The 24,181-nt window shown below is 37.4% G+C and overlaps 2 long non-coding RNA genes across 12 annotated transcripts in view; both read right to left on the bottom strand.

The window, feature by feature from the left end:
• LOC116664246 overlaps positions 1–6,169 on the bottom strand; it is a 45,904-nt gene extending 39,735 nt beyond the window's left edge. Inside the window, exons 1-2 of the long non-coding RNA XR_004320665.1 lie at positions 6,071–6,169; positions 5,672–5,951 (exon numbers count right to left, since the gene is read on the bottom strand). This is a non-coding gene — a long non-coding RNA (uncharacterized LOC116664246). The remainder of the gene's footprint in view (positions 1–5,671; positions 5,952–6,070) is intronic.
• LOC116664242 overlaps positions 1–24,181 on the bottom strand; it is a 546,043-nt gene that overhangs the window by 376,141 nt on the left and 145,721 nt on the right. The gene's annotated exons all lie outside the window — the stretch shown is intronic.

The following is a 24,181-nucleotide window of genomic DNA, read 5'->3' as shown; positions in this document are numbered from 1 at the left end:
AGCACTTTTTCGTGTGCCTGTTGGCCATCTGGATGTTTTCTTTGGTAAAATGTCTATTCAGATCTCCTGCCCATTTTTTGATTGTGTTGCTTGGTTTTTTGATATTAAGCTATATGAGCTATTTGTATATTTTGGAAATTAGTCCCTTGTCAGTTGCATCATTTGCAAGTATTTTCTCCCATACTGTAGGTTGTCTTTTTGTTTTGTTTATGCTATCCTTAGCTGTGTGAAAGCTTTCAAGTTTAATTAGGTCCCATTTGTTTATTTTTACTTTTATTTCTATTGCCTTAGGAGACTGATCTAAGAAAATATTGCTACGATTTATGTCAGGATTATTTTGCCTATGTTCTCTTCCAGGAGTTTTATGGTGTCATGTCATATTTAGGTCTCTAAACCATCTTGATTTGCTTTTTGTATATGGTGTTAGGAAGTGTTCTAATTTCCTTGATTAGCTGTAGCTGTCCCGCTTTCCCAGCACCACTTGTTGAGGAGACTGTTGACTCTACCCAAGTTTTGAAATAAAATGAAGTTCTATTTTTCACAAAGGAATTAATAATGCTAAAACTAAGAATTCTAGTTTCTCCAATAAGTTATATATAAACTGAAATATACTATATATTAATCACCTTTTTATTGATACAATACTTTTGATTTAGAACCACTACTCCCTTCCTGAAAACTAAGTATCCTTTTAATCAAATAACATTTAAAATTTTTGTTTATTAATTGAACATGAGCCTTAAAAATCACTGCTTAAGTATCTTATTTAATAAGCTTTAATAAGATATTTATTTTTACCTAAGTTTTCACATTGCAGAATTGTTCTTTTGTTATTGGGGTTTTTGTGTTTTGTTTTTTGTTGTTGGGGTTTTGTTGTTTTTTTTTTTTTTTTTTAGTATATAGAATGCCGACATACTACATACAGTGATTCTTTTTATGTATAAACATTGTCACCAATTTTAAAGATAAGTTGGAAAAAACTAAGAACTGTGACTTGAAGTTTTCAGTAAAAAATGCCAAGATTTTGGCAACTTGGCAAAACTGTTTAGTTCTCCTCATGCTATTTGGAAAAATGTTCTGCTAGAGAACTCATTCATAATTTGCTCTGCATACCACATTTTCTAAATTCCATGTGGTGTTGTCTCCATTAATGTATGGTTAAACAGCTCCAGTTTAAAGTTAAAAACTTTTATTTACTAGGAAACATAGTAGCATCATATAAGCATTAGTTTCCTTACTACAGATGCAAAATATTTACCTTAAGTATAATGGTAACCGGTGTAAAATAGTTCAGTTACGTCAATGTTAGAAAATGTTTTTTAAAAAGTTTTTCTTCTGTTTTAAAAGTAATGAATTTAAACAGAAATTGTACAGTAGTAACCAACATTTATGTAGCACTCTTTTAAATACTTTTCACACAGTATCTCAATTAATTCTCAACGTAAACCCTATAAGGTAACAATTTTTATAACCCCCATTTTACAGATGAAGAATTGATAGCACAAAATGATAAATAACTTGCCAAAAGTCACACAACTAGTAAGCAGGAAGCCAGAATTCAACCTCAAGTGTCCCACTTATAACCACCACCAACACTGACCTGCTAGCTTACCATGTTCCATGGCAGAATCCAACCCTTTTACCCACTATTAATCTTTAGTCATGACCTAGACCTTTCTACTCCATGACTGACATAAATTATCAGTTTAAAACTGAATTAGTTCAGTAATACTAAATGTAAAATCAAATGAATTATACAAATAAACTGAAACTTGAAAAAAAATAATAAACCATAGCAGGAGAGTCATTTATTCTCTATATTCCCAGGAGCTGAACAAGTACGTGATTTCCTTGACTCAGAAAACAAGCGAAGTTGTTTATAATTTTCTCAAGGCCATAATAGAAACTCTGTAATGTCTTTGTACTCACTTACCCACAAACAAAGCCCTAGAAGATTTATTGAGAACAGATTCAAAGATATTCATAACTTTTAAGATTGGTTTGAAATCCAAGTAGCTGCCCACCCTCCAAACTGTAATTAAGCCCTTGGATACAGAAATAAGACTCCTGTTTATTAAAAGTCTTCTCAGGGTTTACTAGCAGTGGGCTGGCACACAGGCCAAAATGCCGAGGATTCAGCAAGGGAAGATGGAGAACTGAACCCCTCTCTGTCCATGCTACATCATCTCTCTGAGGCTCAGTTTCCTTAGTGATAAAATATGCACCAGTATGGCTTTTCTGCCTGACTAAGCTACAGTGAAGCGCCCACGAGAGACCCACGTAGAAGGGCTCTATAACAGAGTAGCCATTGCGGCAAATTGTTAACTGTGGTGACTATTACATAATGCCGGTTACTTTTCCTTCAGAGTGGTCTCAAATTTAAGACTTCCAGAAAAATTATTACTACAGTTGTGTTCCTTTTCTATCGTTATAGCAAATCATCACAAAGTTAGTGCGCAAAACAACGCAAATCTATAATCTTGCAGTCATAAGAGGTGAAAAGCCTGAAATGGGTCAGGACTCACTCATAGTCATCTCACTTGGTCCTGTAAACCATTTGAATATTCAATTTTGTGTCCCTGCTCTAATCGCTTGTGGTAGTTATCAATAGCACAGCATGAAAAAGGGTTCTAAGAAAGAATCCAGGCTTAATAGATTAGTACTTGACACTTAGCAACTTTTATCATGACTGTGGGAGGATAACAGGAGGCATGCCTGCTACAAATCTGCTACAAAAAATCAATCCCAAAGTATAAAATATGTTACCCTGTTCCTAACAGTAAAGGAATGTGAACTACTTGGCTTAACAGTAACACTAATATAAAAATACAGATTCTTCATTGCTGATGATTGTCACCTTACAACCGTGAGGAAAATCAGTCTAAAGAAAAGAGCCAAAGAAATAGAGGGGAAAAGTGGGGACAGCCCTGATCGAATAGAAACAACCTTACTTCTGGACACTTAAGTTTATTTTTTAAACCATTTGAGATGGGTTTCTTGTTACATCCGTGGACCTTGTCATCACTGGAAACCGCTGCTTCTCAAATCCACTACCTTACAAAGCCTGGCCTTTTTTTTTTTTTTTTTTTTTTTTTAGTTTGTTTAAAGACTTTATTTCCAACAGATGTTACAGCTCATAAGCCATAAAAATCATCAGTGGATGTGTTATGGTTTATTGGACGTAAAGCAGCTTTGATTTCTAAGTTACTGTCATCAGACCCTCCCCAGAAGGCTTTAGACTTTAAATTGGTAGTTAGTTTCCTCTTGTTTTCATGCTTTGACAAAGAGTTTCCTTCACTAGATGAAAAACTAGCTTCTGAGGTGGTTTTGTGAACTTCTGTCCTTTCAGTTTGTTCATGTATACTTTCAATATTTGATTGAAATATCAAATCCATTGGCCATCTTTCCTCCACCTACTCCTTCCTGTCTTCAGGTATATGTTTTGTTCACCTATGGCCAACCAGTGTATTTCAGTATTACACTTAGTAAACAATCAATACATTATGCGAATTGCTTGGTTGATTGATTAATTGACTGGTCTCCCTGCTTTTAGTCTCATCCCTTCCCAAAGATGTATCACCTAGTGATTATTCTTTTTACTTTTCCCAAAGTTCATAACACAAATGTGTCCTTATTACTCTTCTATTGAAAAACCTTCAGTTACTCCTATTCTCTCCAGAGCTGGACCTCAGATACGGTCCATGCTGTGTTCCTGATGTTGTTGCTCTCCAAAGAGCAGCATCTTCCAAAGGGGACTGATGAGGGCCAGACACTTCCTGACCCAAACCCAGTGCTGGGACCTATGTAAAAATGTCAGCCCTGAACATGGTCTAAAATAATGTGCTTAGAATGAATAACCATAATTAACCATCATCACAAATCTCAGAAAAGTCAAGTAATAATCCCCCTGTAGTATCTGATTTGCTAAGAACTGTATTCAGTTCTAGGCAATATAATTAAATGGGACATGGGCAAAACAAAAGTTATCAAGAGAGTTGCCTGGATGGTGAAAAGCCAAGAAACCATGCATAAGCAGAAAAACAGAGGATCTTTGCAGAGAGAGGACTTGCAGGGAATATAATGTTTGTGTTTTGATATGCAGAAGAAGTGGCAAATCTCTCCTGCTCTGGAGGGCATTAAAAAGGTTAAATATTTACTCTTTTTTCAGTTTTTAAAAAAATATTTACTCTCTATAGAGTCACACCTTAGCTTCATACAAGACATGATATTAAAATAATGTTTCTATCCAGTAGAAGAGCCTTACAGAAAAACAAAGTTTTATAAAATATTGATCAAGTTAGTCTAGTTTGTGCTGCAGCAACAAAGAACTCAAATGGATCAAAGACTTAAACATAAGACAAGATACAATAAACTTCCTAGAAGAAAATATAGGCAAAACATTATCTCACATACATCTCAGAAATGTTCTCCTAGGGCAGTCTACCCAAGCAATAGAAATAAAAGCAAGAATAAACAAATGGGACCTAATTAAACTTACAAGCTTCTGCATAGCAAAGGAAACCAGAAGTAAAACAAAACGACAACCTACGGAATGGGAGAAAATTTTTGCAAACGATGAAACCGACAAAAGCTTGATCTCCAGGATATATAAGCAGCTAACACGACTTAATAAGAGAAAAAACAAACAACCCAATCCAAAAATGGGCAGAAGACCTAAACAAGCAATTCTCCAAGGAAGAAATACAAATGATCAACAGGCACATGAAAAAATGCTCAATAACAGAGAAATGCAAATCAAAACTACAATGAGGTATCATCTCACACCAGTCAGAATGGCCATCATTCAAAAGTCCACAAATGACAAATGCTGGAGGGGCTGTGGAGAAAAGGGAACCCTCCTACACTGTTGGTGGGAATGCAGTTTGGTGCAGCCATTATGGAAAACAGTATGGAGATTCCTCAAAAGACTGGGAATAGACTTACCATATGACCCAGGAATCCCGCTCCTGGGCATATATCAAGAAGGAACTCTACTTCAAAAAGACACCTGCACCCCAATGTTCATAGCAGCACTATTTACAACAGCCAAGACATGGAGACAGCCTAAATGTCCATCGACAGATGACTGGATAAAGAAGAGGTGGTATATTTATACAATGGAATACTATTCAGCCATAAAAACCGACAACATAACGCCATTTGCAGCAACATGGACGTCCCTGGAGAATGTCATTCTAAGTGAAGTAAGCTAGAAAGAGAAAGAAAAATACCATATGAGATCGCTCATACGTGGAATCTAAAAAAAAAAAAGGAAGAAGAAGAAGAACATAAATACAAAACAGAAACAGACTCATAGACATAGAATACAAACTTGTGGCTGCCAAGGGGGAGGAGGGTGGGAAGGGACAGACTGGGAGTTCAAAATTTGCAGATACTGACAGGCATATGCAGAATAGATAAACAAGATTATACGGTATAGCACAGGGAAATATATACAAGATCTTGTGGTAGCTCACAGCGAAAAAAAATGTGACAATGAATATATGTATGTTCACGTATAACTGAAAAATTGTGCTCTACACTGGAATTTGACACAACATTGTAAAATGACTATAACTCAATAAAAAATGTTAAAAAAAAAGAAAAAAAAGAAAAAAAAAAAAGGACTCCTAAATCTCAACAGCATATTGCACAAAAGTTTATTTCTTACCTATACTCCCTGTTCAACACAGGTCACCAGGGGACCCACCCATTGCAGCACTCAGAGACCCAAGATGACAGAGTGTCCATCATCCTATGATGCTGCCATCCAAACAAAGGTCTCCAGCAGTCATCCTGGCAAGGAAGCAGAGCTTGAATCACAAATTGGTTCATAAATGTTCCTGCCTGGAAGAGATTCACATCATTTCCACTTACACTTTGTTGGCCAAAGCAAGTCCATGGCCATGTCTCATTTCAAGGAAATGAGGGCCTATAATATCTCCAAGTGCCTAGAAGGAGAGGGAGGTCAGACATTTTGATAAGCACTTGCGACATTTACCATAACTCTAAGTAGGATTTAATCAGAAATCAAGTCATCATTAAGAATATTATAGGAAAGATCAGATACCTAAGCCCCTTTAAACACTAGGATTCTAGATTCCAAGTTTGTCAGGAAGTTGCTTTAAAACCAGGGATTCTGTTTCCCAGAGTCAAATATAAAACTCTGGACTTTGAAGTTCCCCTAAAGTAAAAAAAAAAAAAAAATCACTATGCTCAATATTTGAATATACTGAGCTGAGCTTACAAAGACTTGGTTTGGAAGAGCTAAATATTGACAGGTCAACAGCTCTAACTCTGATAAGCTTGTTATGTTTCAATTTTTTTCAACATTACTGCAAATATTTACAGTTGACTTCTACACAGGAGTTGCTGGTTTTCAGTAGAGGCTAAAAAGAATGATAACTGCTAATTGTTCTTTGTGTTCTATAGAATTTATTTCCAAGGTTTCGAGTTATTTTTCCAGATTCCTCAGTAAAAGTGTAAACTTAGCTAAACAGGCGGCCTTAAATGTTGTCAGCTCCGTTCTGGAGGCTGGATCGTCTCTTTGTGTAAGAGCCCTGCTTACAGGTTGTGTTACATATATTACTGTCTCACTCGATTCGTTTTCCCGGTGATACAGCTTCAATTGAGAGTGATTATCGAGCTCATGTTTGCTCATTTTAAAGCTACTACGTCCTCAATTTTTCTTTAAATTATGGATCAAATAAGGAAAGCTGTACATGTTCAGTATATAAATCTGGATTTGTAGCTCTGGAAGGTGCCTTAGAGATGACCTAGTTCACTCCCTTATTTTACACACAAAAAATTAATAACAACAGTTAATGTTTATTGAGAGATTGCCGTGTTCTAGGCACTGGGCTAATGATTTCATATATATTATCTCAATCTTCACTAAAGCCCAATAAGACAAGCACTCTTATTATCCCCAGTTGACAGATAAGTAAACTAGTTAAGTACAGATTCACAGTTAGTAGTTAGAAAAGGGTAGTTTTTTTGTTTTCAATAAAATTCCTACCCATCCACCCTCCCGGGGATTTTTCACTATTGGATGTGGGGAGTAGAAAGACCCACAGGTACAACCCCAGACATCCAGCCACTACATGTGCTTCACTACTACTTCAGGAACTCTATAATCATGCTGATTAAGTAGAAACTCCCTCCACTACAATGTGCATGCACATACGCACACATACACACACATACACACACGTACACACACATACACACACGTACACACACCCTCGCCAGTGATGCTCATCATGAACTGAGCCCCATCAGTGCCTAGAACACCCACGGCTACCTGCACATCCCTAGCTTCAAATCTCAACTCTTGTTCATACCTCTCACCTGGGCACGTGTCCTGGAAAAAATTATTCAACCTTAAATGGAAATTCAATTAGAAATAACAATGAGAAACATTTTCCCCTCGTCAGATAAGCCAGTATAGAAAACAATACTGGCAAATCCCACCGTTGGCAAGCACATGAATAAGCAAGCAAATGCCCTCATTCACTGTTCAGTATTTTGCAAATTTAGCTCAGACTTTTTGACATTGAATCTTCCTCCCTTGTTCCATAGTTCTTACATGTCAATTAAGAAAAGGCGACAAAACAATAAAAAGGCCAGGAAAGAAATTACATGATCCCATGTATCAGATACTAAAGTGAAGACTGGAGATAGTCTGTAACATTAGCTAGTCTGGGAAAATGACAGGAAAGGAATATTAAAATTATTAGTCATCGAGGGTTAGGCCCCAGGCCCCCTTGCATAAGAAGTTTCTGGAATGATTTGTAAAGTTGTTTCTGAAATAGATTCCGCAATTCTGATTCAAACTTTTACACTAGTAATGCTTATCTCTGGATGAAAGGGATTCGTGTGATTTTTACATTTTTCTTTGTACCTTTCAATAGTATTTAACTTTCCATTTCAGTGACAGTACATTTTATAAAATCAACAAAGAGATTTGAGCACACGCAACCAGTATATTGAATCAGCTGAACTCCATAGGGAGGAAGCAAAAAGCAACTTTGTTCTTTCTTACCACTGTACCTGCAGATCTGTTCTGCCATTCTCATTTAAGGAGCTGTAACACACCTTGCATGGTGGGGACTGTCCTCCCAATGCCAAAGGTCCACCTCTTTAACAACTGTCTGCCTTTGTCAACACAGGCTTCAACCCAGTCCTTCAACATCCCCTCCTCAAATTCACACCCCACAAAGTCCCAGTCTCTGTCCTGTGTTTCTGCCCAGTGTTTCTGCATCAGATGCCCTGGACCCCCCTGGGGAGAGCCTCTCTCCACCCAGCCACCACCCAAGCTACAAGCTGTTTCTGAAGGTGGAAAAGTTCTCCACTCTCAGCACTGATGCTGAAGTGGAAGGAGGTGGGGCACAGGAAAATATGCTCCCTGCATTCCAAATCAGAGCCCTGAGCTAACTCTCCAGTAGGAATTGATGGTGAAAGATTCTGTATCACTGAAGTACGGACGCATCATAGGTTAAAGGCTTTGGCAGGCTGGGCTGGAGGTATAACCTTTATTCATCATGCTCTTACTACGGGAAATGTGTGGAGTTCAAAACAACTGACCTACAAATGATCCTCAGGAACATAACTCACCTGAAAACTGGGGACTGCTTTTACAACCATCTCCAGCCTGTCAGGTCAAACAGATTAGAGCCAAGACAGCAGCATTGATTTACAGTCTTGGCCCTGTTGCTGAACCACTTCCGAATTCACGGTTTTTATTCTTAAAATGAGAGGCATAATGTGTCTGTTCCAACTACAAGGTTGTTGAGATAATAAGTGCAGCTATTTCTGAGCAAATATGTCACAAAATTGGCATTTGTGTGTTGACTGCTAGTCCCTATTACACATTAGGGAAGGCACAACACATGTAATCAGTTACAGGAAGTAGTCTCTGAGATTAACAGGACTGCCCCAAAAGTGTCAAAGTGTCAAGATAAGCTTTTTTTCTTTTTTTTTCTTTTTTTTTTTTTTTTGCTTTTTCTAATTTTTCTCTTAGTGAAAACGTCTTTGTCTCTCTTAACCTATATACTGTATTACTTTTGGAACCTTGGCATTACCCAAAGACTGTCTAAGTTTAGGAGTCTAATTGAGTGTATGATGATTCACATACAGCTACGCATTTTAGAAAGCCTCAGAATGTGTCATTACTCACAGTTCTCGAAGTTCTGAAGGTTGGGAAGTCCAAGATCAAAGCGCTGGCAGATTCAGTGTCTGGTGAGAGCTCACTTCCCATTTCATAGTTGGCTGTCTTCTGGCTGTGATCCACAAGGTGGAAGGACTAGGGAGATCTCCGAGACCTCATTTATAAAAGCACTAATCCCATTCAAAAGGACTTCACCCTTACAACCTAAGTGACCCCCAAAGCCCCATTTCCTAATTATATCACATTGGGCATTAGGATTTCAATATATGAATTTGGGAGGGTGGGGGGAGATACAAACATTCAGCCCATAGCAAAAAGATAATCCTACAGGTTGCCATTTTGTTGCCCCATGGGCCACTAAATAATTTTATATCTAACCAAGCTATCTTATTCCAACAATCTTTTACTTCTCAATATCTTCCCTGATGGACTACACAAATCCTTGTTGCACAAATGCTCTTGGAAGCAGTATCATCCTCACATTGGTTCACTTATTAAATAATGAGTTGGATAAGATCTCTGAGAAGTATTTTCTCATATTTGCATGTTTTTATCTCACTGGAAAATTATATTTTGATAGAAGTGAGAGGGGAAAAAGTAAGCTTAGGCCTGGGCACCTTATGAGCTTCAGGAAAAAAAATAAATGCTGATATTTTGCAATTCTCCTTCACTTTGACCCAATAATTACCATCCTTGTATCAGAGAAGAATAAACAGGCCTCCCACCCTCGAACACATCTCTCTCAGTTGCCGTTGATTGGTTTATTCTCATGTTCCAAATGCAGTGTGAGGCATTTTGCACTCATTTCTTTAAACAGTGCTTGGTACGTAGTAGGCATTCAGTAAATATTTGTTGGATAAAAGAGACTCAGAGAGAATAAGAAGAACCAGTTGTCTCTGACTCTGGTAACCCACAGGTAGATACTGTCATTCTGATTTTACAAATTAGGAAACTGATGCATAGAAAGGAGAACTGGCTTGCCTGCGGCCACAGTGGATAAGTGGTAGAGCAAGGATTCAAATCCAGGGGTGTTTGGCTCCAAAGCCCAGTCCCTTTACACTGTGCCAGATAGAAGCACAAGCGCTAAATGTGCCCTAACTATTTCCGTTTTCAATAAAAACCAGCACAGAGTCTCTGAATGCCAGAGCAAACAAACAAAAAGTACTGAACATAAGGCATTACAATGATAGGTTTTGAAGTGAGGAGATGGAGATCGCAAGCTCCTTGTCCCCTGTGCTTCCTTACACCCTCCCACCTTCACACTCCGGCCCCACCCAGCTTTGACGCAATAGTCCGATGGTCTTCAAACTGAAATATGGGCACAAAGACTTTCCAGAGTAGAAATAGGCTTACGGTAAAAATTTCCAGATCTAAATTTCCAAAAACTCATTCTAAAAGCTGACCTGCCCTCCAACTCTAATGCTTGACTATTATTCCTTCCTTTCTCATCTTTCACATTGCCCTTCTCCACCTTAAAAAAGACATACTCTCCCTTATATTAAGTGGTATTTTGGTGCATTGTTCCAGGGTGCAAAAATCTTCAGGGCATCAAAAATAGGAACATATCTAGACTGCCATTTTCATGAGGGAAAGTCTTTTGAAAGTAAAGCTCAAAAGCTTTAGAAAGAAATATTCAGGGGGACCTTATTTCATCCAGGAGACAGATTCAAGACAAGTATCTATCTATTCGTCCACGCCTTGTTTTATCCATATATCCACCCACCCATCTACCTATCAATCAGTCGTTCCTCTGTCAATCATTTAACCTACCTCAGAATACAGAGGTGAAAAGAGTGTTAGATTCAAGACTATGAATTTTAAAATAAAATCATACCTTTTCTGATGAAAAGTAACTCTGATTTGGCTGATTAGTTTAACAATGATGCCTGATTATCTGAAGGACATGCTCTATAAATTAAATGAGCTCTAAGATTCGGATAAAAATGCATTTAATGTTTGTATATTACATAAAATAAACCATAAAAAGCAACTTTTGCAACTATTTAATTTTATGATATTTAAAGTTGCGTTAGCATTTTTTTTTAGATTTCAACTTTAAACTGTGTGAGAGGAATCAGTTTTTCAAAATTCTTTTGAGAACAAGAGAGCAAAAAAGTTTGGATACAAGTGCCTAGTCCATCACTTAGGTATTTGCTTATAAATGTCCCATTTACCTTATCCTGTTGCATTTCACTCACATCCAGCTAGAAAACACCCACAATGTCCACTATCTCCTTGTCCTAGCTCAGGACTTGGGCATTGCTGGAAGGAAAAAAATCACATTATCATATTGGTGGCACTACAGTTTCATGGCATTCAGCTTGTACTGGGTCCTCCATGCTGTTTGGCAATTTACCTATGTTTTGGGGTTTTTTGCTTTGTTTTTTCAGCTTTTCTTCTATTTCCCACAGCTACCCTAGCAAACATTTTTCGAGCTCCTCAAACTTCCAACACCCTCTACCTGTCACCATCACTGCCAGCCAGTCAGCGTGTTTCGTCTTGCCTAAATCCAGCCCCACCTCCCCTCCAGTACAGCTGTTTTGGGGGCTTTATCCTCTCTTGCCTCTTCAGGGATCTTTTTTAATTCAATTACCCAACCCCAAACCCACTCCTCGTATTTCATCTACAAGCTCTTTTTCTCATCTGTGTTGGAACATACTCTGGTCTCATTCACTCAAACAGAACAGATATTTTAAATCAAGGTTTCACCTGAGATGTTCTTTCCTCTAGAAGGGGTTTCCTCATTCCTCAAATCTGGGTTTGATTTTTATCTTACATGCTTCTGTGATGTATCGTTCCTAGTCCCTTAGAGCACTTATTCTATATTGATCTTAAACTACTTACATGTCTCTATCTGTGGGAGCAGGGGGACAGATGTATAAGGCTAGGGTACCAGCAACTGCCTGGCATATAACAGACATTCAACGTTTACCTCGTGAATGAACGCATGAAACTACCAAATCTTTGCCCCGCAAACAAATCACGTTACTTTTATGAATGGTGTATAAACCTGTTTAGTGAACACATGTAAAGTTTTCATCGAATTCCCATGAAATTGTTGACCAGGGAGAATCCACAAGCTTCATGGGGAAAAAAAGAAGCCATGCCTGATTTCTCCAGCAATGGTATCAAAACCTATATCCTTATTCATATCTAAATAACTTGCCCGGGATCTGAAGGAGGCAAGAGAAACTGAAATTTTCACTCTTTCACTAATTCATTCAACAATCAATGGTCACCTAGCCCTGTCCTCAGGAAGCTTCAGTCTAATACTTGCTCCATGAAACTCACGGAATCCTGGACAAAAGCTGGGCCATCTCCAACTTTTCAAATTTCATTATTTTAAACCACCTAGAATCTGCTGCTTTTACCTGAGTAGGAATATTTTTTAAATAGCATTTTTTTTCCCTCTATGTCAGAAAACCCAAGTTGAAAATAAAATTACATTTCTGAAAACTTCCATGCTCCTGATCTTTTTCTCCTTTTCAGCTGTGCCAGAGGCATGAACTTTCATACCCCTAGCTCCAGTTACGGAGATGATTTATTAAAGAGAATTAAATGAAAGATGGCTTGGTGTGGATACACTTGGATTCACAGTCCATGCCTTGGGGCAGTTTTAGTACCTACTCTCTAACTAATTCAGAAAGGAAAAACTTCTCTCATTATTTCAAGATAAATGTCTGAACCTTCCAGCTCTTGTTGGCCTGCCATAAGAGTATCAGAAACTAAACCTGGAGATTCTGTTGCTCACATTTTCCTCTGGACCCTACAATGTTTGGCAAATGAACCAGCTGCAAATTACCAACTAATGATGTCTTTTTGGCACTTTCTAGGCAAAGTTCTCAGTGTCCATTGTATCAAACTCTTTCCTTTCTTTATACTGATCTCTGGACAATATTTTCACCCAGAAGTTATATTGCACAAATTATTTCCCATTTTTCTATTAGGGTCATACAGTCTACTCGTAACAAGTTAAAAAGCCATGAATAAAAAGACAAATATTCCAATGTGATTTATGAAAAGTCCTAAGCTTGTGCTTGTGCACAGAGAACAGAAAAATGACCTGATTAGCTGTCTCAGTTTAGTCTCATAATTTGTACATATTCATTCATTTCCTTGATCTGACCCTAATTCAAGAGGTCAGCCTGAAGAGTCAGCTGATGCAAATATGATGGGCCTTAAAGGGAACATAGGCATATAATTGAAAAAAGCCGGATGTCATTTTCTCCTCGTTGTTGTGAATAGAGAAGCTATTTTCCAATGACAGGGATCCCTTTTAATGGGAAATAATTTGTACTGAACTCAGAAAGTGTAGTGTTTTGCTTGACTTCATTGATTGTATGAAGAACCTCTTTATTCACAACAGGTAGAGTTGGATGAATTGAAATAGTCCAGAAACACATGAATATCTTTCCTCTGGTGAAAAGTAAATTTGAATTGTAAGAAAATTAGTTCCTTTCTGAGAACTCCCAAGACTCTGGTTCCTGATGAAGGTTCAAAATTCTGTGGAGATTTGATCTTCTCATTTATTTCAGAGAAATCATAAACTGGAAATGCTCTTCTTAATGTCAAGAAAGAACAACATCCCAAATATCAAGATATGGATGTGGTTAGGTCTGTGTCACTTGTCTCCTTGTGTCTGAGAGAAATGAGGTAAACCCTAAATTGCATATAAGTAATAAGTTTATCACCTACAGAAATGCCTTACATGCTGGGAATTAGAGAACCTGGCAACTATATATAGTCTTAATTACTGAAGATCATTAGTATTCTTTCAGACTAAAAGCTTTTTCTCAAAAACATGTTGCTAGAATCAAACACTTAGTTTATATATAACAGAAAAAAAAAAAAAGATAAACATACTTTAAGGCACAAAAAAGACTCTGGCAGAAGCACAATTTATAGGTTCATACCAAAACTAAAATGAGAACGGAGCAAGTATGAATCATTTGTACAACTCATAGTAAATCACAAAAATGGCAAAGAAAAAAAGTGGCAAATAAAGATAAAATAATTAATAAGTAAAATGTTTTCTTAGAGTAGCTCTGGTTTTTATATTGCTCTTTTATGTCTCCAGTGGCATAAAAATAGATATTTTGAAAAGGAAAAAGGAAGAAAAGAGAACCAATATAAATAATTTAAATAAAAGGAGAACAAGGTAGTCAGCAATCTTTACCTATTTTTTCCTAAGTTACCTAGATATCAAAACAATTTAATTGTGGTTTAAATGTGTTTTAAATAAAAAAGCCAAGACACAAATATATTTTACATAATCATTCAGACTCAGCAGAGTCCAAATGGCAGCTGGAGACAAATGTGAAAACCACAGAAGCAACCAAGAACAGGAGAGCCTATTCTCCTATTGAATGGAGAGTGGCTTGGTTGCAGGAGAGGTTGCAAACATGAAAAGAAAAAGAGGTAGGTTGATGGTAGGCATAATAATAGCCCCCCCCCCAACATATCCACAGCCTCATCCCCAGAACCTGTGAAGATGCTGCCTGTTGTACAGCAAAGGGGAATTAAGGTTGCAGAAGGCAGAAGAGGAGTTATTTTGGAGTGATTTGATATCACAAAGACTTGTCCATAGCTGCTGGCTTTGAAGACAGGAGGAAAAGAACCAGGAGCCAAGGAATGTCGATGGCTTCTATAAGCTGGAAAAGTCAACAAAGTTAATTCTCCCCAAGAACCTCCAGGAAGAATGCAGCCATGCCAACATCTTGAGTTTTGCTCACTGGGAATCATTTCAGACTGCTGACCTCCAGAACTAAAAGGTAATAGATTCATGTTGCTTTGTGCTACTAAATTTATGGTAATTTTTTAGAGCAGCAATAGAAGTCATACAGTGCTTCACAGTAAATACTATGATGGAAAGGATCTCCCAAAGGGAGGTAAACTTACAATGCCACAGTAGAGTAAAGATGAAGATGAGAAGTTTAGGAAACAGTAGAAGGAGGGCAAAAACAAAATAATTTATGAAAATCAACAAAACCAACTTCTACCTGCAATAGATACAGTAACAAAGGAAAGGCAGACTACAGGACTAAGGCCAAGTTATTCAGGGTAAAGAAGTAAAGTGGAGGATATTATACAATGTTCTTCACATGGTGAATGTCAATAAACATGTATTGATTCACTGTTCTTGGGAAATAAAGAAAGAAAAGAGAAAGTAAGAAGTGAAACTAGAAATGGTACGTAAAGAAAATCATAAAGGCACTGGGTTTTTGATAGTGTCTAGATGTGATCAGATAAAAAAAGGCCTGAGTAACATTAAAAGTATGGACAAATCACATCCATAACATCCAAATTAACATGCAATTCTTTTTATTTGAAAGAAAAGATACTATATATACCATACCTTCTGAAAAAGCCTTCAACAAGAAATCACAGTTTTCAAATGCCAGATGGTTTTCTTGTATTTGTCTTTGCAGAGTCACATACTGTCACATGACATAATGAAAAATTTTATGTGAATTGTTGTTGATGAGAAAACATTAATAACCCTTGGAGATGTGACTTTTCTCCAGTTGAATATGGACTTTGAACCTCTCCTAAAGTTGTGCTCAATAAGACCTAGCCAACCAAGTTTTATGATTTCCAGAAGCCAGTCAATTAATGTTTAGTGAATGCTAAGCCATTATTTCTCTATATTTCTCACATCAAACACATTGGCTTATGACTGAAGATAAATTAGAAATTCCAGTAGGAAATATTAAGGGATATGATGGGAGGTTTATGACGTTGTTAAAAAATAAAGTTCAAAATGTAATATGCAGATTTGTCTTGGAACTGACCCCCTATCCCAACTCCAGTCATGATGGTAATTTACAAGGATATTGAATAAATGAAGGTTGTTCTTATTGATCCTGTTTTATGAAAGAAAAGGCTTTGAAAGCAATGCCTACAGCACACAGATTTGGGTTTTGTTTTTTTTTTTAACATATGTTTGTTAAAAGATTAAGACATCAAGAAGATATTTTCTATCTAATTCTTCTTTTATTATTTAACATTCCTTTCACAAACAAAATAGAAGCAGAAGCAAAATAGCTTCTTCAGTTTCTGCATTACTCCTGAGAGAACAGTGAGGTTTTAAGTGGACAATAAGGTGTGACTTGAAAAAGAGCAACCCATAGAATCACAGACTAATGCTAGGAGATACGGTAAAAACTCCTCCGTAATCACAAAATCCCAGCATCTCAGAGAGAGAAGGGCCCTCCAAAGTCCCTGGATCAAGTTCCAATATCATGCAAGAAATCCCATCATTACTTGCCAGATAGGGTGTCCTCTGGCTCTCCCGCTGAACATCCTCAGTGAGGCACAGCTCCACACCTCCCAAGCACCTGACATTCTGCTATTTGTTCCCAGTTTAACTTCCACCCATACTCTCAGTTTTGTTTTCTGGATGCCAAGCCCACATCTAATCCTATTTTCCATATTATGTCTTCAAATATTAGACACCAATACAGTAATATCTCCCTATTTAGTCATTTACTTCTTTCTAAAGCCAAGAAGTACAGAGAAAGCAAATGTATACATGTCTATTATGTTGGACCCTCCTCTATAATCTCATGATTACTTAGTATAATAACTTGTTAATGCATTCATCAAATGTGTGCTGAATGCCTATCAGCTTCCTGGCAAGGAAGAGAGACCAGATCCCTGTCCTCATGAAGCCTAATTCTAGTAAGTCAGACGATGAACAAATGAACAGGTAAATAAGATCTAAAATAGCAGAAAGTGAATGCACATTGATTAGGGAGATGATTTTTAAGATAAGCCCTGAAGGATGAAAAAGAAGTAAGCATGCAAACAATCAGGGAGAAGAACTTAAGACCTTGAGTTAAAAAAAGAATTCGGTCTTTTCTAGGTGCTCCAGGTCAGTGCATCCAGAACATTAGCAGAAAAGAAGTTAAAGTGGCAGAAACTGGAACTGAAGAAGCAGACAATCCCAGACCATAGAATGGAGTTTGCATTTTATTCTGTGTGTAGTAGGAATCTATGTAAGAATTGTAAGCAGGAAAGATGCATAATCAATTTGCTATTTAAAATACCACTCTGGTGGCCTTGTGGAGAATGGATGAGGGTAGGGCAAGGGTGGAAACATAAAGATAACTAAGGAAGCTCTTGAAATAAGAAGTGATGGAGACTTATCTAAACATGGCAGCAGTAGAGACTGAGAAGCATGGAAGCTATGATTGGAGAAAGTACAGACATGTTTCTGATAGTGGACATGGATGGTGAAGGAAGATGGAAAGTAAAGGATAACTCCTGTGTCTCTAGTTGGAGTGACTCTGGATGGCAAATGAGAAGAGACACCCAGGAGAAGGTTTCAAACAGGCAATTGTGTGTGCAGATCTGGAGCTCAGAGGAAAGGACTGGCCTGAAGATGTAAAATATGGGAGTTATCAACATATGGATGGTATTTAAGATCACAAAAATGAGTAAGATAATCTAGAGAGAAAGCTTACAGAGAGGAACAGGATAGCTCAAGACTTAGTCCTGAAGAATTTCAATACCTAGAGCAGAGAAAGACTAAAAAGAAGCCAATAAGGAAAAAGGAGAACCAGAAGAGTGTTTGAGAAAGGAAGGAGGGGTCAGCTGAGTCAATGGTTTTTGAGAAGTGGAGCAAAATGAGAGTAAAGTGATCATCAAGTGTAGCACCAGGGAGGTGGCTGGTGATCATGACAAAAGCAGTGTCTCTGGGATAGCGGAACTGGAAGCAGATGAGTAGTTTTAGGAGTGAAGTAAAAGTGAGAGAGTGAAGCAAGATATGTAGAAGTTTTGCTGGAGAAAGGAGCAAAAAAAGGGATAAGAGCAAGAGGGGATGTGAGGGCAAGAAGATTTTGTCTTTTTCCCCTTAAGATGGACACTCACACACCGGAAAAAACCCAAAGTTCAGTTATTAAAGCAAACCTGATGTACCCCTGCTCTAGGCCAGTGATTTTCCAACCATTTTCAACAGAAGGCTGAATTTCTGGGACGGTGCTTGCGGCTGCTGCAGGAGACAAGGCAGGCCTGTCTCCTTACAGCAAAAGTAACTCAAATTTAATCCATTTTATATATGGGGATTTAGAAGAAGATGTCATTTGAAAAATCACTGATCTAAGGGGAGCATAGGGTTGCCAAAACTTCTCACTGTATTAGCCCATCAGATGACAGAATACCTGATTAATCCATATATGGTATGTATTCTTAATTATGAGTCACATAATGGCTCTTCCGGCAAAACATGATGATGAATTGTACCTGTAGCACAGTTTCAGGATACTAAACAAGTCTGTCATTGTTTCACAGCCTCTTGGCAATGATAAATTAAATAGCTTCTTTTATACTAAATTCTTCAGGAACTTCAATATACTCAAAGCTTGATTTTTCAATAATTTTAATTAATACAGTTCACAGTCAATAGGTTTGATAAACTTGAGACATTTCAAATCTGTTTTAATAAAACTGACTTACAAAATAGAAAGGAAAGAAAATGCACATAGATCTTGACAGCTGTGCAGACTAACTCTTTATGTACTCAGTAAATACAACGTTTTCATCAAGAGATTTCCTGAGTTTTAGATATGCAAAATAAGACTTGAACAATGATTCTGAATTAGGAAAATGTAATATAGGGCACAGCATTTTTTTAAACCATTTGAGAAAAAGTAAACAGGAGAATAGGAAAAGGAATAGATTAATGGGATATTTGTTACTGAATTAATCAAACACAAGTTATTTTCTATAGGATATTTATATTTATGACCTTCAGTAAACTGCTCTTATATGAATTCATTAGAGTGATTATTAAAATTCTGCACTGATTTTGATGTTATATCACTATAGCTGTTTCTCTACAATAGGATTCCCCAACCTCAGCACCGTTAACAATTTGGGCGGGATAAATCTTTGTTTTGGGGAGCTGTCTTCTGCATTGTAGCATGTTTAACAGAATCCCTGGCCTATATTCATAAGATGCTAACAGTACTTCCCTCCCTACAAGTGGCAACAATCAAAAATGTCTCCAGACATTGCCAAATATCCCCCAAGGGTCAAAATCACTCCCAGTTGAGATTTTGTTCCACATGATAATGTGTTAAGCTACTATTTTCCTCATTTTCAGGAAGATACTTGGGCTCTAACTGAGGGGAATGAGGATATTATGACATTCAGATCCAGCTGTTCATGTAACTGTAATAGAGAGAGAGGAGTACACTCAACTCAGACGTGACTGAACAGCATGGCAATCGGCTCAACAACACATGCAGAAAAGTACAAAATCTAGAACAAGGCTGATGCTTTATACTACAGCTTCATCATAAAAAAAAAAAATCCAGTATCAGCCTTTCTATAAGGAAAATGGTGAACAAGAGCACTTTGGGGAGTACTGTATATCTAAGTCCTTCCATTAAAATCAGCAGTGTGGCAAAGCTACATGTAAAACCTTGTCAAGACATTAAAAGCAGGCAGATCATATTTGGCTGTATTCATTTTACATGTTGTTGTGCATTATGTTACAGTTTTTAAATGAAATGCCAGTGAGAAAAATAGTAAAAGGGAGATTTTTAAAGGTGGAGTTAAGCTGCCACCTAGAGAATACAGAAATGAGAGCATCTTAACCTTCTATATTTACTGCAAGAGCAATATCGTCCTATTAACTAAAATCATCAAATTCAAAAATCTCAAAAACAATGTGAAATTCTAATGCCATACTTTTAAAAAATTAACTAATTATTCATAAGATATCAAATTTAATTTTTAAGTTGTGCTTTTAAAATTTCAAACAGAGTGAATTAACAGAGATAATCTTTTTAAAAGTTCAAAATAATTCTGAAGTGGTTATTTCTGAATAGCAGAATATCTCGACAGAGAATACTGTACTATTAATGCTGCAATAAAGCATTAGTCAAAATTTTAAAGTGTTTTTTAAAATTTCTAAGTAGAATACTTATTATTGAAAATGAATTGGAAGAATAATGAATGAGACCAAGTAGCAGATTTTTCAATGTTTATCAGCTTTCCTAACAATCATTCTTTCAAATGAAGCCAATTAGGGAAACAATTATGGTAACTAAAATCCAATAGAACCATTAACTGGAGGAAAGGGAGTGCTACTTAGGTAACCTAACAGAAGCAAAATATAAAATATAAGAGAGGAAAAAGCCTGGTGGGAATAAGGCTAAAAACAACCTGACTCTGAGATAAAGTATAAAGCAGAGCCACAATTTCTGGGGAAATATGAGGCTCCTTTCCAAACATAATAGTGTAACTGAACAATCATTAGGTTCTCCAGACCATAAACCATCGCCTGGTTAAGGTAGGCATTTGGGAAGCTGCATGAACTCTTTTGTGCCATGAGGGTCCCATTTAGTAAATTACTACTTCAATGCACTGAATGATACCCCTGTGGCCTGGTAGTGGATTCCAAAAGAGCTTAATTTATGCACTGGGAGAATCTGGTGCTCATTAGGAGGAGATGAGAAGTACGCCAGTTCACACATCCACGTAGAACAGAGAGCACAGTACTCACCTAAATGGGGAGTACTGAAATGCAGCCTTGCAGTTTAAGTGCCAAATTACCACACAGTGGTATACCCACATGACCTGGTCTGTGAGCTGCTTACGTGTGAGATGTTTCCCCTTTGCAACTTGAGTTTCTGTTTTATCTGATATGTTTCCTATATCACTATTTTTGCAGCTTTGCGAGAAGAATCCTACTTCCAGCCTTCCCAGAGGTTTTAAGGTGGCATGGGTGCTTTTCACGGATGCCTACCAGTCTACCATGCCTGTATCCACCTGTACAAGTCAGCTAGTAAGGTCCAGTTGTTTAGAGGTGAATTTACTCAACGTTTTTTTCCTATAACATGAACTAATATTAGGTTTTACTGATTTTTTTTTACTTTTGAAACTTTGTCACAGCCTACAAAAAAATCCCAAAGTTTCTTTTGTCCTGAGAATTCTCTTTAGGAACCTATGAGATTTGAATCATGTACATTAATGGCATTTTGCAACATTTTACCTAAAACTAAGCATTTATACAAGTAGTAATTTTTATGATTAAAGTCTTTCCTGCTCCCATAGCAGACAAATAAAGTAATGTTTTACATATCTCTCTTAAAATGCAGGCTTCTAATGATGACTCACATGAGTAGCTTGGATGCAATTATAAATCTCAGATAATAGCTATTCATATCACACAATTGTGTCATCCCACTTAAAGTTATGCATTTGCCTATTTTTAGATGGTGCGAAACAGAGCCACTTTTTATGTGGCAAATACAACAAATTTCTCCAATATGCCTTTTGACTGAGAAAATATAACATTTTAATGTAAGACTCCAAAAAAGGCCTTTGTCAGTGAAAATGAATTTCTATGCATTTCAGAAATCTGGACCAATGATATACAAGAAATATATAGTCCAAAAAAATCCTGAAGATCATTATAGAAATGGTAATACCTCTTTATGTCAAATTCTAATTTAAAAGACATTAAAATTACTGTGTTCAAAAGCACAATGCCATGGCTTGTGGAGGAATAAAAGCATTTGGGAGGATTCCCAATCTAGTGAAAGAGATTGACATCAATCAGTATCTTGGTTTCTTGGGTTGGAGAAAATAACTTCTACCCAGTTAACATCTTACATGCCAGGCACACACAGAAAACTTCACGTATGTTTTTCACTCACTTAAGACTCAGAAAATTCCCCTCAGGACTGAGATGCCCCTTCTGGGCAGGCAAGTTTCATAAATATTTAGTAACTACTGCAAAGCCTAGTGGTAATGTCCAGGGCGAGGGAGGCCGAGGAGCAGGAGGAGTGGAGGAGTCCTGGGTGTGAGAGACAGCTTATTCCAGCAGAGAACAGCATGTTCAAAGGCCCAGAGTATACAGGGAGTATTTTGAGGTTTGGGACATGAAAGAAGTCTAATGTTGCTGAAACAGAGAGCAAAGCAAATCTTGAAGGGCTTTAAGGTTACTCTAAGATCTTACGGTTTGGGGCCATTAACTTATAGGGAAATGGAAGCCATTGAAGAGTTTTAAGCATAAGAGGAGGATAATCAAATGTAATGTCTAAGGAATCATTCTGACTTTGGAAACAGAATGATAACTGAGAGTAAAAAGACTCAAGGCAGGAAGGTGAATTTAGAAGATGATTACTCTAAGCCAGTAAAAAGATGATGATGGCTAAATCAGGATGATGGCCACGGCAATAAATAGAAATGGATACATTTGAGAGATATTTAAAAGTTATTATGTAAGAGATTTTGTTACAGATTGGATGTAGAAAATTAGGGAGAAAGAAGGTTGGTGGATAACCCTCAAGGCCCTAACTTGAAAAACTAGATGTTCCTAATGACTCAAGGAAGAATTCAAAGGGGAAAAATTCATAAGAAGAAGGAGAAGATGGGGGAAGATGATGAGTTCAGTTATGAGCATGCAGATATTGAGGATGAGGTTCCTGGCCAAAAGTACTCAAGTGGAGATGTCAAGAAGGATTTAAATATATAGATATAAGCTCAGGCAAAAAAATACACTTGAGGGTCAATTGGCATATAAGTAGTTATCGAAGTAGAGAAAGTAAATGAGATTCCCTGAAACTGTGTAGTTAAGTACATGAATGAACCTAGGAGCTAGTCCTAAAGAACACTGAAGCATCAGGGTCAAGAAGGGGAGAAAGAGCTAACAAAGATAATGATGAGTGAGAAGGAAAATCAGTAGAATCAGAAGCCAAAGGAAGTGAGTGTTTCAGAAAAGATGGTATGATTGACAAAGCAAAATGTCATCCCAGATTAACAAAATTATGACTTATGTTTTCCCATTACATTTAATAACAGAAAACGTTATCAAATGCACTGTGGGTGTGGTTGGTGTTAAATCCAGATACTGGAGTGCACTGTTGTGGATTCAGCAGTGAAGACAGGGTGAGAATATAGCAACAATAATTATGGATAGTATCTTAAGAATTGGGGTATGAAGGAGAAGAGATGCATGATGACAACCAAAAGATAGTATAGGTTTAAAGCAAGGAGTTTTTGGTTTGGCCAGTAGTATTTACATAGGTGGAAAATCTTGGGCATCTTTGGTGAATGGAAAGATAAGATACATAGTCAAAGACAAAGAATACAGTAGGAAGAGGGAATGACCTATAGGGTAGTTTGATGGCTAATTTTATGTGTCAACTTGACGAGGCCACAGGGTGCCCAGATCTTTGGTCAAACATTATTCTAGGTGTTTCTGTGAGGGTGTTTTTGCATGATATTACCATTTAAATCACTAGACTGAGTAAAGCAGTAGGGTGGGCCTCATCCAATTAGTTGAAGATAAAAATGGAACAAAAAGCCTGATCTTCCCCCAAATAAGGAAGAATTCCTCCTGCCTGATTGCCTTCATACTGGGACATCAGTTTTTGCCCATCCTCAAACTCAGACTGAAAATGTCTCTTCCTATGTCTTGAGCTGTGGCCTCTGGACTGGAACTACACTGGGTCTCCTGGGTCTCCAGCTTGCCAACTACAAATCTGAGAATTCTCAGCCTCCTTAATCACATGAGCCAATTTTTTATTGTAGATCTGTTTCTCTCTCTCTCTCTCTCTCACCCCTCTCCCTCTCCCTCTCTCCCCTCTCCCTCTCTCTCTCTCTCTCTGTATGTGTGTGTGTGTGTGTGTATATATATATCTGTTATGTTTCTCTGGAGAACCCTAATACAAGTAGTGATTCCCAAAGTATGGTCACTGGACCAGTAGCATCAACATCATTTGGGAATTTGTTAGAAATATAAATTCTCAGTCTTCACCCAGACCAACCAAATCAGAAAATCTGGAAGTGGTTCTCAGTGATCTGGTTTTTAACAAACAACCAGCAAGTGACTGTGATGCAGACTTAAACTTGAGAACCACTGGTCTAGGGCAAGGTTCTTCTGCAGGCAGAAGGGGTGAAGAGCATACAGGCAGAAGTCTTGCTTTATACAGGAGGAATTACTTTTCCACTAGAAAAGAAGCAAAGGGAAGGAATGGAGCTGGTAGATGAAGGTAA

The sequence above is a fragment of the Camelus ferus genome, chromosome 6 (genome assembly GCF_009834535.1).
Source record: "Camelus ferus isolate YT-003-E chromosome 6, BCGSAC_Cfer_1.0, whole genome shotgun sequence".
Classification (NCBI taxonomy): Eukaryota; Metazoa; Chordata; class Mammalia; order Artiodactyla; family Camelidae; genus Camelus; species Camelus ferus.
Note: the sequence above shows the minus strand (reverse complement) of the source record. Positions and strands in the feature narration are given on the sequence as shown.